Raw genomic sequence first — 13,475 nt, 5'->3', positions numbered from 1 at the left:
ATATTTCCAACTGTATATAGTGTACATACTTGTAAATACTTATAATCGCAGTTGAAGGAAAATAAACTTCAAAGTCATTCAGCTGTGTTTGTTCTGCTCCTTGCTGCGCTTTACACCCCGGATAACAGACCTTATTTTTCCTGGGTTATAATATGAGGTATAGTGTGCGTATGTGTGTGTGTGTGTGTGTGTGTGTGTGTGTGTGTGTGTGTGTGTGTGTGTGTGCGCATGTGTGTGTATGTGTGTGTGTGTGTGTGTGTGTGTGTGTGTGTGTGTGTGTGTGTGTGTGTGTGTGTGTGTGTGTGTGTGTGTGTGTGTGTGTGTGTGTGTGCGCGCGCGCGAACTCGCCTAATTGTCGTTGCAGGGGTCGAGTCTCAGCTCCTGGCCCCACTTCCTCAAAGATCGCTACTAGGTCCTCTCTCTCTCTCTCTCTCTGCTCCCTAAGCTTTGTCATACCTCGTCTTAAAGCTATGTATGGTTCCTGCCTCCACTACATCACTTGCTAGACTATTCCACTTCCTGACGACTCTATGACTGAAGAGATACTTCCTAACATCCCTGTGACTCGCCTGAGTCTTCAGTTTCCAACTGTGACCCCTTATTTCTGTGTCTCTGTCAACTTTATATATTCCACGCAGTATTCTGTATATCGTTATCATGTCTCCCCTGACCCTCCTGTCCTCCAGTGTCGTCAGGCCGATTTCCCTCAACCTTTCTTCGTAGGACCTTCCACTGAGCTCCGGAACTAATCTTGTCGCAAACCTTTGTACTTTAATTTCTTGACGTGTTTGACCAGGTGTGGGCTCCAGACTGGTGCTGCATACTCCAGTATGGGCCTGACGTACACAGTGTACAGTGTCTTGAACGATTCCTTACTAAGGTGTGTGTGTGTGTGTGTGTGTGTACTCACCTAATTGTACTCACCTAATTGTGGTTGCAGGGGTCGAGACTTAGCTCCTGGCCCCGCCTCTTCACTTATCGCTACTGGGTCCTCTCTCTCTCTGCTTCCTGAGCTTTGTTATACCTCTTCTTAAAGCTATGTATGGTTCCTGCCTCTACTACTTCACTTGCTAGGCTATTCCACTTGCTGACAACTCTATGACTGAAGAAATACTTCCTAACGTCCCTGTGACTCGTCTGAGTCTTCAGCTTCCAGTTGTGACCCCTTGTCCCTGTGTCCCCTCTCTGGAACATCCTATCTCTGTCCACCTTGTCTATTCCCCGCAGTATCTTGTATGTCGTTATCATGTCTCCCCTGACCCTTCTGTCCTCCAGTGTCATCAGCCCGATTTCCCTTAACCTTTCCTCGTACGACATTCCCTTGAGCTCTGGGACTAGCCTTGTTGCAAACCTTTGTACTTTCTCTAACTTCTTGACGTGCTTGACCAGGTGTGGGTTCCAGACTGGTGCTTGGACGATTCCTTATTGAGGTATCGGAACGCTATTCTCAGGTTTGCCAGGCGCCCGTATGCTGCAGCGGTTATTTGGTTGATGTGTGCCTCCGGTGATGTGCTCGGTGTTATGGTCACCCCAAGGTCTTTCTCTCTGAGTGAGGTCTGTAGTCTTTGTCCACCTAGCCTATACTCTGCCTGCGGTCTTCTCTGCCCCTCCCCAATCTTCATGACTTTGCATTTGGCTGAATTGTCCAGCCTGTCCAGGTCTCTTTGCAGTCCTGCCTCATCCTCGTCCGATTTAATTCTTCTCATCAACTTCACATCATCTGCGAACAGGGACACTTCAGAGTCTATTCCTTCCATCATGTCGTTCACATATGTGTGTGTGTGTGTGTGTGTGTGTGTGTGTGTGTGTGTGTGTGTGTGTGTGTGTGTGTGTGTGTGTGTGTGTGTGTGTGTGTGTGTGAGTAATGAACATAAAGGCCAATACCGTTACTCATCATCATTTAATATCAAAACATCTCCATAAATCATGTAAATGTCTCGGGGCAACACACACCATCGTCAGTGACAAAACATTTTACAAAAATTACCAAACACAAATAATTCATGTCTTTTTATGTAGTATATAAGTAATGTAATTTACATGTAATAAAATACTGGTAGACACAAGCCACTAGTATGTTGTGCACTTCAGGCAGTGCTGTGCACTTCAGGCAGTGCTGTGCACTTCAGGCAGTGCTGTGCACTTCAGGCAGTGCTGTGCACTTCAGGCAGTGCTGTGCACTTCAGGCAGTGCTGTGCACTTCAGGCAGTGCTGTGCACTCAGGCAGTGCTGTGCACTTCAGGCAGTGCTGTGCACTTCAGTCAGTGCTGTGCACTCAGGCAGTGTTGTGCACTTCAGGCAGTGCTGTGCACTTCAGGCAGAGCTGTGCACTTCAGGCAGTGCTGTGCACTTCAGGCAGTGCTGTGCACTTCAGGCAGAACTGTGCACTTCAGGCAGTGCTGTGCACTTCAGGCAGTGCTGTGCATTTCAGGCAGTGCTGTGCACTTCAGGCAGTGCTGTGCACTTCAGGCAGTGCTGTTCAGGCAGTGCTGTGCACTTCAGGCAGTGCTGTGCACTTCAGGCAGTGCTGTGCACTTCAGGCAGTGCTGTGCACTTCAGGCAGTGCTGTGCACTTCAGGCAATGCTGTGCACTGCGGTGCACTTCAGGCAGTGCTGTGCACTTCAGGCAGTGCTGTGCACTTCAGGCAGTGCTGTGCACTTCAGGCAGTGCTGTGCACTTCAGGCAGTGCTGTGCACTTCAGGCAGTGCTGTGCACTTCAGGCAGTGCTGTGCACTTCAGGCAGAGCTGTGCACTTCAGGCAGTGCTGTGCACTTCAGGCAGTGCTGTGCACTTCAGGCAGTGCTGTGCACTTCAGGCAGTGCTGTGCACTTCAGGCAGTGCTGTGCACTTCAGGCAGTGCTGTGCACTTCAGGCAGTGCTGTGCACTTCAGGCAGTGCTGTGCACTTCAGGCAGTGCTGTGCACTTCAGGCAGTGCTGTGCACTTCAGGCAGTGCTGTGCACTTCAGGCAGTGCTGTGCACTTCAGGCAGTGCTGTGCATTTCAGGCAGTGCTGTGCACTTCAGGCAGTGCTGTGCACTTCAGGCAGTGCTGTGCACTTCAGGCAGTGCTGTGCACTTCAGGCAGTGCTGTGCACTTCAGGCAGTGCTGTGCACTTCAGGCAGTGCTGTGCACTTCAGGCAGTGCTGTGCACTTCAGGCAGTGCTGTGCACTTCAGGCAGTGCTGTGCACTTCAGGCAGTGCTGTGCACTTCAGGCAGTGCTGTGCACTTCAGGCAGTGCTGTGCACTTCAGGCAGTGCTGTGCACTTCAGGCAGTGCTGTGCACTTCAGGCAGAACTGTGCACTTCAGGCAGTGCTGTGCACTTCAGGCAGTGCTGTGCATTTCAGGCAGTGCTGTGCACTTCAGGCAGAGCTGTGCACTTCAGGCAGTGTTGTGCACTTCAGGAAGTGCTGTGCACTTCAGGCAGAACTGTGCACTTCAGGCAGTGCTGTGCACTTCAGGCAGTGCTGTGCACTTCAGGCAGTGCTGTGCACTTCAGGCAGTGCTGTGCACTTCAGGCAGTGCTGTGCACTTCAGGCAGTGCTGTGCACTTCAGGCAGTGCTGTGCACTTCAGGCAGTGCTGTGCACTTCAGGCAATGCTGTGCACTTCAGGCAGTGCTGTGCACTTCAGGCAATGTTGTGCACTTCAGGCAGTGCTGTGCACTTCAGGCAGTGCTGTGCACTTCAGGCAGTGCTGTGCACTTAAGGCAATGCTGTGCACTTCAGGCAGTGCTGTGCACTTCAGGCATTGCTGTGCACTTCAGGCAATGCTGTGAACTTCAGGCAATGCTGTGCACTTCAGGCAATGCTGTGCACTTCAGGCAGTGCTGTGCACTTCAGGCAGTGCTGTGCACTTCAGGCAGTGCTGTGCACTCAGGCAGTGCTGTTCACTTCAGGCAGTGCTGTGCACTTCAGGCAGTGCTGTGCACTTCAGGCAGTGCTGTGCACTCAGGCAGTGCTGTGCACTTCAGGCAGTGCTGTGCACTTCAGGCAGTGCTGTGCACTTCAGGCAGTGCTGTGCACTTCAGGCAGTGCTGTGCACTTCAGGCAATGCTGTGCACTTCAGGCAGTGCTGTGCACTTCAGGCAGTGCTGTGCACTTCAGGCAGTGCTGTGCACTTCAGGCAGTGCTGTGCACTTCAGGCAGTGCTGTGCACTCAGGCAGTGCTGTGCACTTCAGGCAGTGCTGTGCACTCAGGCAGTGCTGTGCACTTCAGGCAGTGCTGTGCACTTCAGGCAATGCTGTGCACTTCAGGCAATGCTGTGCACTTCAGGGAATGCTGTGCACTTCAGGCAGTGCTGTGCACTTCAGGCAATGCTGTGCTCTTCAGGCAGTGCTGTGCACTTCCGGCAGTGCTGTGCACTTCCGGCAGTGCAGTGCACTCAGGCAGTGCTGTGCACTTCCGGCAGTGCTGTGCACTTCCGGCAGTGCAGTGCACTCAGGCAGTGCTGTGCACTTCAGGGAATGCTGTGCACTTCAGGCAGTGCTGTGCACTTCAGGCAATGCTGTGCTCTTCAGGCAGTGCTGTGCACTTCCGGCAGTGCTGTGCACTTCCGGCAGTGCAGTGCACTCAGGCAGTGCTGTGCACTTCCGGCAGTGCTGTGCACTTCCGGCAGTGCTGTGCACTCAGGCAGTGCTGTGCACTTCCGGCAGTGCTGTGCACTTCCGGCAGTGCTGTGCACTTCCGGCAGTGCTGTGCACTTCCGGCAGTGCTGTGCACTTCCGGCAGTGCTGTGCACTCAGGCAGTGCTGTGCACTTCCGGCAGTGCTGTGGTCCACATCAAAACAGAAATGTTCTAACTCTCTCGCCATATACAGTCCCAATGCTGGTTATATTTTTAACCAAAAATTTTAGAGGGATGGAGGGGTAAGCCAGTGGAAGGCCTCTGTCAGATGACCAAAAACTCCAGGTGCGGGTCATATTATGATTAAGACCTGCGTCAGGAAACACTTGTCCTGTTTCCTGACAAACCTAACCTATCCTAGATTAGCCTAACATAACCTAACCTCATTCGCCACGGGTTCTAACCCCACATGTTCCGCGGTTTGTTAGAGGATGGAAGGGAAAGATATGGGGAGGAGAGAGAAGGAGAGGATGGAAGGGAAAGATATGGGGAGGAGAGAGAAGGAGAGGATGGGAGGGAAAGATTTGGGGAGGAGAGAGGAGAGGATGGAAGGGAAAGATATGGGGAGGAGAGAGAAGGAGAAGATGGAAGGGAAAGATATGGGGAGGAGAGAGGAGGAGAGGAGAGAAAGATGGGGAGGAGAGAGGGAAAGATATGGGGAGGAGAGAGAAGGAGAGGATGGAAGGGAAAGATATGGGGAGGAGAGAGAAGGAGAGGATGGAAGGGAAAGATATGGGGAGGAGAGAGAAGGAGAGGATGGAAGGGAAAGATATGGGGAGGAGAGAGGAGGAGAGGATGGAAGGGAAAGATATGGGGAGGAGAGAGAAGGAGAGGATGGAAGGGAAAGATATGGGGAGGAGAGAGAAGGAGAGGATGGAAGGGAAAGATATGGGGAGGAGAGAAGGAGAGGATGGAAGGGAAAGATATGGGGAGGAGAGAGAAGGAGAGGATGGAAGGGAAAGATATGGGGAGGAGAGAGAAGGAGAGGATGGAAGGGAAAGATATGGGGAGGAGAGAGAAGGAGAGGATGGAAGGGAAAGATATGGGGAGGAGAGAAGGAGAGGATGGAAGGGAAAGATATGGGGAGGAGAGAGAAGGAGAGGATGGAAGAGAAAGATATGGGGAGGAGAGAGAAGGAGAGGATGGAAGGGAAAGGGCGGAGGGAAGATTAACCAATAACAATTTGGGACTGAGGGAGGCAGAGGGAGGGATTGAGAGGGAAGGGTGGGAGTGACAGTAGTGCGAGGGATAACCAACGACAGATTGTGTGGGGTAAAGGGATGAGCTAGTAATGGGGAGGAACAATGGGAGAGGAAGACGAAGGAAGGAGATAGTTGGTGGTAGGGGAGGGGAGGAGGGACATGAGGGACAAGGAGGGGAGGGGAGGGGAGGGAAGGAGGGACATGAGGGAAGAGGAGGGGAGGGGAGGGGAGGGGAGGGGAGGGGAGGGAAGGAGGGACATGAGGGAAGAGGAGGGTAGGGTACGTGGGACGTGAGGGGAGGAGAGGTGGGACATGACGGGAGGGGAAGAGAGAAGAGAGGGGAGGGTAGGTGGGGCATGACTGGAGGAGATGGGAAGGTGGGGGTAGGAGAGGAGGGAAATGACGCGAAGAGAGAAAAGGGGAGAAGAGAGAAGGCAGGGGAAGAGAGGAGAGGGGAGGGTAGGAGGGGGAAGGTAGGAGGGGGAGGGAATGGAGGGTGAGGGAATGGAGGGGGAGGGAATGAGGGGTGAAGGGGAGGGTAGGAAGGGTAGGAGACGGTAGGAGAGGGTGAGGGTAGGACGGGGGAGGGTACAAAACGGAGGGTAGGATGGGGGAGGGTTGGATGGAGGAGGGTAGGAGGGTGAGGGTTGAATGGGGAGGGTAGGAAGGGAAGGGTAAGATGGGGAGGGTAGGAAGGGGAGGGTAGGATGGGGAGGGTAGGATGGGTAGGATGGGGAGGTTAGGAAGGGGAGGGGAGGATGGGGTGGGTTGGATGGGGGAGGGTAGGATGGGGAGTGTAGGATGGGGGAGGGTAGGAAGGGGAGGGGAGGATGGGGTGGGTTGGATGGGAGAGGGTAGGATGGGGAGTGTAGGATGGGGGAAGGGTAGGAAGGGGAGGGTAGGATGGAGAAGGTAGGATGGGGTGGGTAGGGTGGGGAGGGTAGGATTTTGGAGGGTAGGATGGGAAGGATGGGGAGGGTAGAATGGAGTAGGTAGGATGGGGAGGGTAGGATGCGGGAGGGTAGGATGGGGAGTGTAGGATGGGGGAGGGTAGGACGGGGGAGGGTAAGATGGAGAGGGTAGGATGGGGAGGGTAGGATGGGGGAGGGTAGGATGGGGGAGGGTAGGATGGGGAGTGTAGGATGGGGGAGGGTAGGATGGGGGAGGGTAGGATGGGGAGGGTAGGATAGAGGAGGGTAGGATGGAGGAGGGAAGGATGGGGAGAGTAGGATGGAGAGTAGGATGGGGAGGGTATGATGGGGAGGGTAGGAAGGGTAGGATACGGAGGGTAGGATGGGGGAGGGTAGGATGGGAGAGGGTAGGATGGGGAGGGTAGGATGGGAAGAGTAGGATGGGGAGGGTAGGATGGGGAAGGTAGGATGGGGAGGGTACGATGGAGAAGGTAGGATGGGGAGGGTAGGATGGGAGGGTAGGATGGGGGAGGGTAGGATGGGGGAGGGTAGGATGGGGAGGGTAGGATGGGGAGGGTAGGATGGAGGAGGGTAGGATGGGGAGGGTAGGATGGAGGAGGGTAGGATGGGGAGGGTAGGATGGGAGAGGGTAGTATGGGGAGGGTAGGATGGGGGAGGGTAGGATGGGGGAGGGTAGGATGGGGAGTGTAGGATGGGGGAGGGTAGGATGGGGGAGGGTAGGGAGGGTAGGATAGAGGAGGGTAGGATGGAGGAGGGAAGGATGGGGAGAGTAGGATGGAGAGTAGGATGGGGAGGGTATGATGGGGAGGGTAGGATGGTGAGGGTAGGATACGGAGGGTAGGATGGGGGAGGGTAGGATGGGAGAGGGTAGGATGGGGAGGGTAGGATGGGGAGAGTAGGATGGGGAGGGTAGGATGGGGAAGGTAGGATGGGGAGGGTACGATGGAGAAGGTAGGATGGGGAGGGTAGGATGAGAGGGTAGGATGGGGGAGGGTAGGATGGGGGAGGGTAGGTTGGGGAGGGTAGGATGGGGAGGGTAGGATGGAGGAGGGTAGGATGGAGGAGTGTAGGATGGGGAGGGTAGGATGGGAGAGGGTAGGAAGGGGAGGGATAGGATGGGGAGGGTAGGATGGGGAGGGTAGGATGGGGAGGGTAGGATGGGGGTGGGTAGGATGAGGAGGGTAGGATGGAGAGTAGGATGAGGATAGGATGGAGAGGGTAGGATAGGGAGGGTAAGATGGGGAGGGTAGGACGGGGGAGGGTAGGATGGGGAGGGAAGGATGGGGAGTGTAGGATGGGGAGGGTAGGATGGGGATAAGATGGGGAGGGAAGGATGGGGGAGGGTAGGATGGGGAGGGTAGGATGGGGAGGGTAGGATGGGGAGGGTTGGATGGGGAGGGTAGGATGGGGGAGGGTAGGATAGGGAGGGTAGGATGGGGGAGGGTAGGATGGGGAGGGTAGGATGGGGGAGGGTAGGATGGGGAGGGTAGGATGGGGAGGGTAGGATGGGGAGGGTAGGATGGGGAGGGTAGGATGGGGGAGGGTAGGATGGGGAGGGTAGGATGGAGAGGGTAGGATGGGGAGGGTAGGATGGGGAGGGTAGGATAGGGGTAGGATGGGGAGGGTAGGATGGGGGAGGGGAGGGTAGGATGGGGAGGGAAGGATGGGGGAGGGTAGGATGGGGAGGGTAGGATGGGGAGGGTAAGATGGGGAGGGTTGGACGGGGGAGGGTAGGATGGGGAGGGAAGGATGGGGGAGAGTAGGATGGGGAGGGTAGGATGGGGAGGGTTGGATGGGGAGGGTAGGATGGGGGAGGGTAGGATAGGGAGGGTAGGATGGGGGAGGGTAGGATTGGGAGGGTAGGATGGGGATGGTAGGATGGGGAGGGTAGGATGGGGAGGGTAGGATGGGGGAGGGTAGGATGGGGGAGGGTAGGATGGGGAGGGTAGGATGGGGGAGGGTAGGATGGGGAGGGTAGGATGGGGAGGGTAGGATGGGGGAGGGTAGGATGGGGAGGGTAGGATGGGGAGGGTATGGGGGGGGTAGGATGGGGAGGGTAGGATGGGGGAGGGTAGGATGGGGCAGGGTAGGATGGAGAGGGTAGGATGGGGAGGGAAGGATGGGGAGGGTAGGATGGGGAGGGTAGGATGGGGGAGGGTAGGATAGGATGGGGGAGGGTAGGATGGGGAGGGTAAGATGGGGAGGGTAGGACAGAGGAGGGTAGGATGGGGAGGGAAAGATGGGGAGGGTAGGATGGGGAGGGTAGGATGGGGGAGGGTAGGATGGGGGAGGGTAGGATGGAGAAGGTAGGATGGGGGAGGGTAGGATGGGGAGTGTAGGATGGGGGAGGGTAGGATGGGGAGGGTAGGATGGGGGAGGGTAGGATGGGGAGGGTAGGATGGGGGAGGGTAGGATGGGGGAGGGTAGGATGGGGGAGGGTAGGATGGGGGAGGGTAGGATGGGGAGGGTAGGATGGGGAGGATAGGATGGGGTAGGATGGGGATGTCATGTAGGGGGGTAATGATTAGGGGAATATGGAGGTAAGCGGGGGGAGTCAGTAGGTGTGGGACAGGCGAGGCAGTAGGAGGGATGAGTGCGGAGGTAGGTAATATGAGGTCACTGGTGACTACAACTTCACCTCTCATTACTCTACCCACCACACTACTCACCCTCTCACTACATGAAATAAAATAATGAATAAAATAGCAAATAACAGGGACCGTGAATATTACTATTCTACTCAAACACAGTTTATTATTAAGTCCTTGTACAATAATATATTTGGGAACAGGAGTACATCATTGGTTTAGATAAATGGGATGGTATGTATAAGCAGTGAGACAGGGAACACAATCAACTTGACCAAAATGAATATAACTTACAATATAGCACAGAGGACAGTTCACTACAGGAACTAAGCCACAGGTCCCAAGACCTACACAGCAAGAGTACTCCGCCAAGCCAGTACTCTGCCCAATGTCTCCAACAGTCTCCTCCAGAGACTTCAGCAGCCTTCTGGCCACAACTGGTGAGTGTACTTTAGTCTGTCCACAACTGGTGAGTGTACTTTAGTCTGGCCACAACTGGTGAGTGTACTTTAGTCTGGCCACAACTGGTGAGTGTACTTTAGTCTGGCCACAACTGGTGAGTGTACTTTAGTCTGGCCACAACTGGTGAGTGTACTTTAGTCTGGCCACAGCTGGTGAGTGTACTTTAGTCTGGCCACAGCTGGTGAGTGTACTTTAGTCTGGCCACAACTGGTGAGTGTACTTTAGTCTGGACCCAACTGGTGAGTGTACTTTAGTCTGGCCACAACTGGTGAGTGTACTTTAGTCTGGCCACAACTGGTGAGTGTACTTTAGTCTGGCCACAACTGGTGAGTGTACTTTAGTCTGGCCACAACTGGTGAGTGTACTTTAGTCTGGCCACAGCTGGTGAGTGTACTTTAGTCTGGCCACAGCTGGTGAGTGTACTTTAGTCTGGCCACAACTGGTGAGTGTACTTTAGTCTGGCCACAACTGGTGAGTGTACTTTAGTCTGGCCACAGCTGGTGAGTGTACTTTAGTCTGGCCACAGCTGGTGAGTGTACTTTAGTCTGGCCACAACTGGTGAGTGTACTTTAGTCTGGACCCAACTGGTGAGTGTACTTTAGTCTGGCCACAACTGGTGAGTGTACTTTAGTCTGGCCACAACTGGTGAGTGTACTTTAGTCTGGCCACAGCTGGTGAGTGTACTTTAGTCTGGCCACAGCTGGTGAGTGTACTTTAGTCTGGCCACAACTGGTGAGTGTACTTTAGTCTGGCCACAACTGGTGAGTGTACTTTAGTCTGGCCACAGCTGGTGAGTGTACTTTAGTCTGGCCACAGCAGGTGAGTGTACTTTAGTCTGGCCACAACTGGTGAGTGTACTTTAGTCTGGACCCAACTGGTGAGTGTACTTTAGTCTGGCCACAACTGGTGAGTGTACTTTAGTCTGGCCACAACTGGTGAGTGTACTTTAGTCTGGCCACAACTGGTGAGTGTACTTTAGTCTGGCCACAACTGGTGAGTGTACTTTAGTCTGGCCACAGCTGGTGAGTGTACTTTAGTCTGGCCACAACTGGTGAGTGTACTTTAGTGTGGCCACAACTGGTGAGTGTACTTTAGTCTGGCCACAACTGGTGAGTGTACTTTAGTCTGGCCACAACTGGTGAGTGTACTTTAGTCTGGACACAACTGGTGAGTGTACTTTAGTCTGGCCACAACTGGTGAGTGTACTTTAGTCTGGCCACAACTGGTGAAAGTACTTTAGTCTGGCCACAACTGGTGAGTGTACTTTAGTCTGGCCACAGCTGGTGAGTGTACTTTAGTCTGGCCACAGCTGGTGAGTGTACTTTAGTCTGGCCACAACTGGTGAGTGTACTTTAGTGTGGCCACGACTGGTGAGTGTACTTTAGTGTGGCCACGACTGGTGAGTGTACTTTAGTGTGGCCACGACTGGTAAGCGTACTTTAGTCTGGCCACAACTGGTGAGTGTACTTTAGTCTGGCCACAACTGGTGAGTGTACTTTAGTCTGGCCACAACTGGTGAGTGTACTTTAGTCTGGTCACAACTGGTGAGTGTACTTTAGTCTGGCCACAACTGGTGGGTGTACTTTAGTCTGGCCACAACTGGTGAGTGTACTTTAGTCTGGCCACAACTGGTGAGTGTACTTTAGTCTGGCCACAACTGGTGAGTGTATTTTAGTCTGGCCACAACTGGTGAGTGTACTTTAGTCTGGCCACAACTGGTGAGTGTACTTTAGTCTGGCCACAAGTGGTGAGTGTACTTTAGTCTGGCCACAACTGGTGAGTGTAGTTTAGTCTGGCCACAAGTTGTGAGTGTACTTTAGTCTGGCCACAAGTGGTGAGTGTACTTTAGTCTGGCCACAACTGGTGAGTGTACTTTAGTCTGGCCACAACTGGTGAGTGTACTTTAGTCTGGCCACAACTGTTGAGTGTACTTTAGACTGGCCACAACTGGTGAGTGTACTTTAGTCTGGCCACAACTGGTGAGTGTACTTTAGTCTGGACACAACTGGTGAGTGTACTTTAGTCTGGTCACAACTGGTGAGTGTACTTTAGTCTGTCCACAACTGGTGAGTGTACTTTAGTCTGGCCACAACTGGTGAGTGTACTTTAGTCTGGCCACAACTGGTGAGTGTACTTTAGTCTGGCCACAACTGGTGAGTGTACTTTAGTCTGGCCACAACTGGTGAGTGTACTTTAGTCTGGCCACAACTGGTGAGTGTACTTTAGTCTGGCCACAACTGGTGAGTGTACTTTAGTCTGGCCACAACTGGTGAGTGTACTTTAGTCTGGCCACAACTGGCGAGTGTACTTTAGTCTGGCCACAACTGGTGAGTGTACTTTAGTCTGGCCACAACTGGTAAGTGTACTTTAGTCTGGCCACAACTGGTGAGTGTACTTTAGTCTGGCCACAACTGGAAAGTGTACTTTAGTCTGGCCACAACTGGTGAGTGTACTTTAGTCTGGCCACAACTGGTGAGTGTACTTTAGTCTGGCCACAACTGATGAGTGTACTTTAGTCTGGCCACAAGTGGTGAGTGTACTTTAGTCTGGCCACAACTGGTGAGTGTACTTTAGTCTGGCCACAACTGGTGAGTGTACTTTAGTCTGGCCACAACTGGTGAGTGTATTTTAGTCTGGCCACAACTGGTGAGTGTACTTTAGTCTGGCCACAAGTGGTGAGTGTACTTTAGTCTGGCCACAACTGGTGAGTGTACTTTAGTCTGGCCACAACTGGTGAGTGTACTTTAGTCTGGCCACAAGTGGTGAGTGTACTTTAGTCTGGCCACAAGTGGTGAGTGTACTTTAGTCTGGCCACAACTGGTGAGTGTACTTTAGTCTGGCCACAACTGGTGAGTGTACTTTAGTCTGGACACAACTGGTGAGTGTACTTTAGTCTGGCCACAACTGGTGAGTGTACTTTAGTCTGGACACAACTGGTGAGTGTACTTTAGTCTGGACACAACTCATACATGAAACATCGTTTAAAAACTCTACAGTCTGAAAAATTATCACGTAGACAAAAATAGTTTTTAAAAGTCTACTCTCACGCACCCAAAAAAGATGGATCACGTTGGCTACACTCCCGGGTTAGACAACACAGTACACCTCACTACACATGATACACCTTACACTACGCTTTACAGCATTCACACTGTCATCTACACTACACTATACTTCACAACACACTGTCCTCTACACTATACTTCACAACATACACACTGTACACTACACTATACTTCACAACATACAAACTCGTACATACCACACAACAATAATAACACCATGAGACAATGAGGTTGAGGCTGAGAGACAGGAGCTCCAGCTACACACAACCAAGGCTGTCTCAATGCTACAGTACGGTAGATTTTTTGGTTAAAAAGTACGGTACGATATTAAAAGTACGGTACGGAGGTTTTCTGGTACGAAACAAATACCGAGTGCGTACCGTACAGCCAGGGTCGGCCACATAGTTAAATTCGTCACTAAAATTCAGTAACTGGTGAATTTTTAAGTGCCTAGTGACGAGGATAGGACATTTAATGAGGCACCAAGCAAAACCTGGTGATATTCCCAGTACCAAATATTTGGATGGTGTATTGTGAAATGGTTATAATCATTACAATACTTTTTAAAGGGGTGGACTGGTAAGCCAGTGGAAGGCCTC

General features: G+C 52.9%; 1 protein-coding gene across 2 annotated transcripts in view; it reads right to left on the bottom strand.

Annotated features, from left to right (window-relative positions):
* homer (protein) overlaps window positions 1–13,475 on the bottom strand; it is a 589,932-nt gene that overhangs the window by 362,011 nt on the left and 214,446 nt on the right. The gene's annotated exons all lie outside the window — the stretch shown is intronic.

The sequence above is a fragment of the Cherax quadricarinatus genome, chromosome 86 (assembly GCF_038502225.1).
Source record: "Cherax quadricarinatus isolate ZL_2023a chromosome 86, ASM3850222v1, whole genome shotgun sequence".
Taxonomy (NCBI): domain Eukaryota; kingdom Metazoa; phylum Arthropoda; class Malacostraca; order Decapoda; family Parastacidae; genus Cherax; species Cherax quadricarinatus.
Note: the sequence above shows the minus strand (reverse complement) of the source record. Positions and strands in the feature narration are given on the sequence as shown.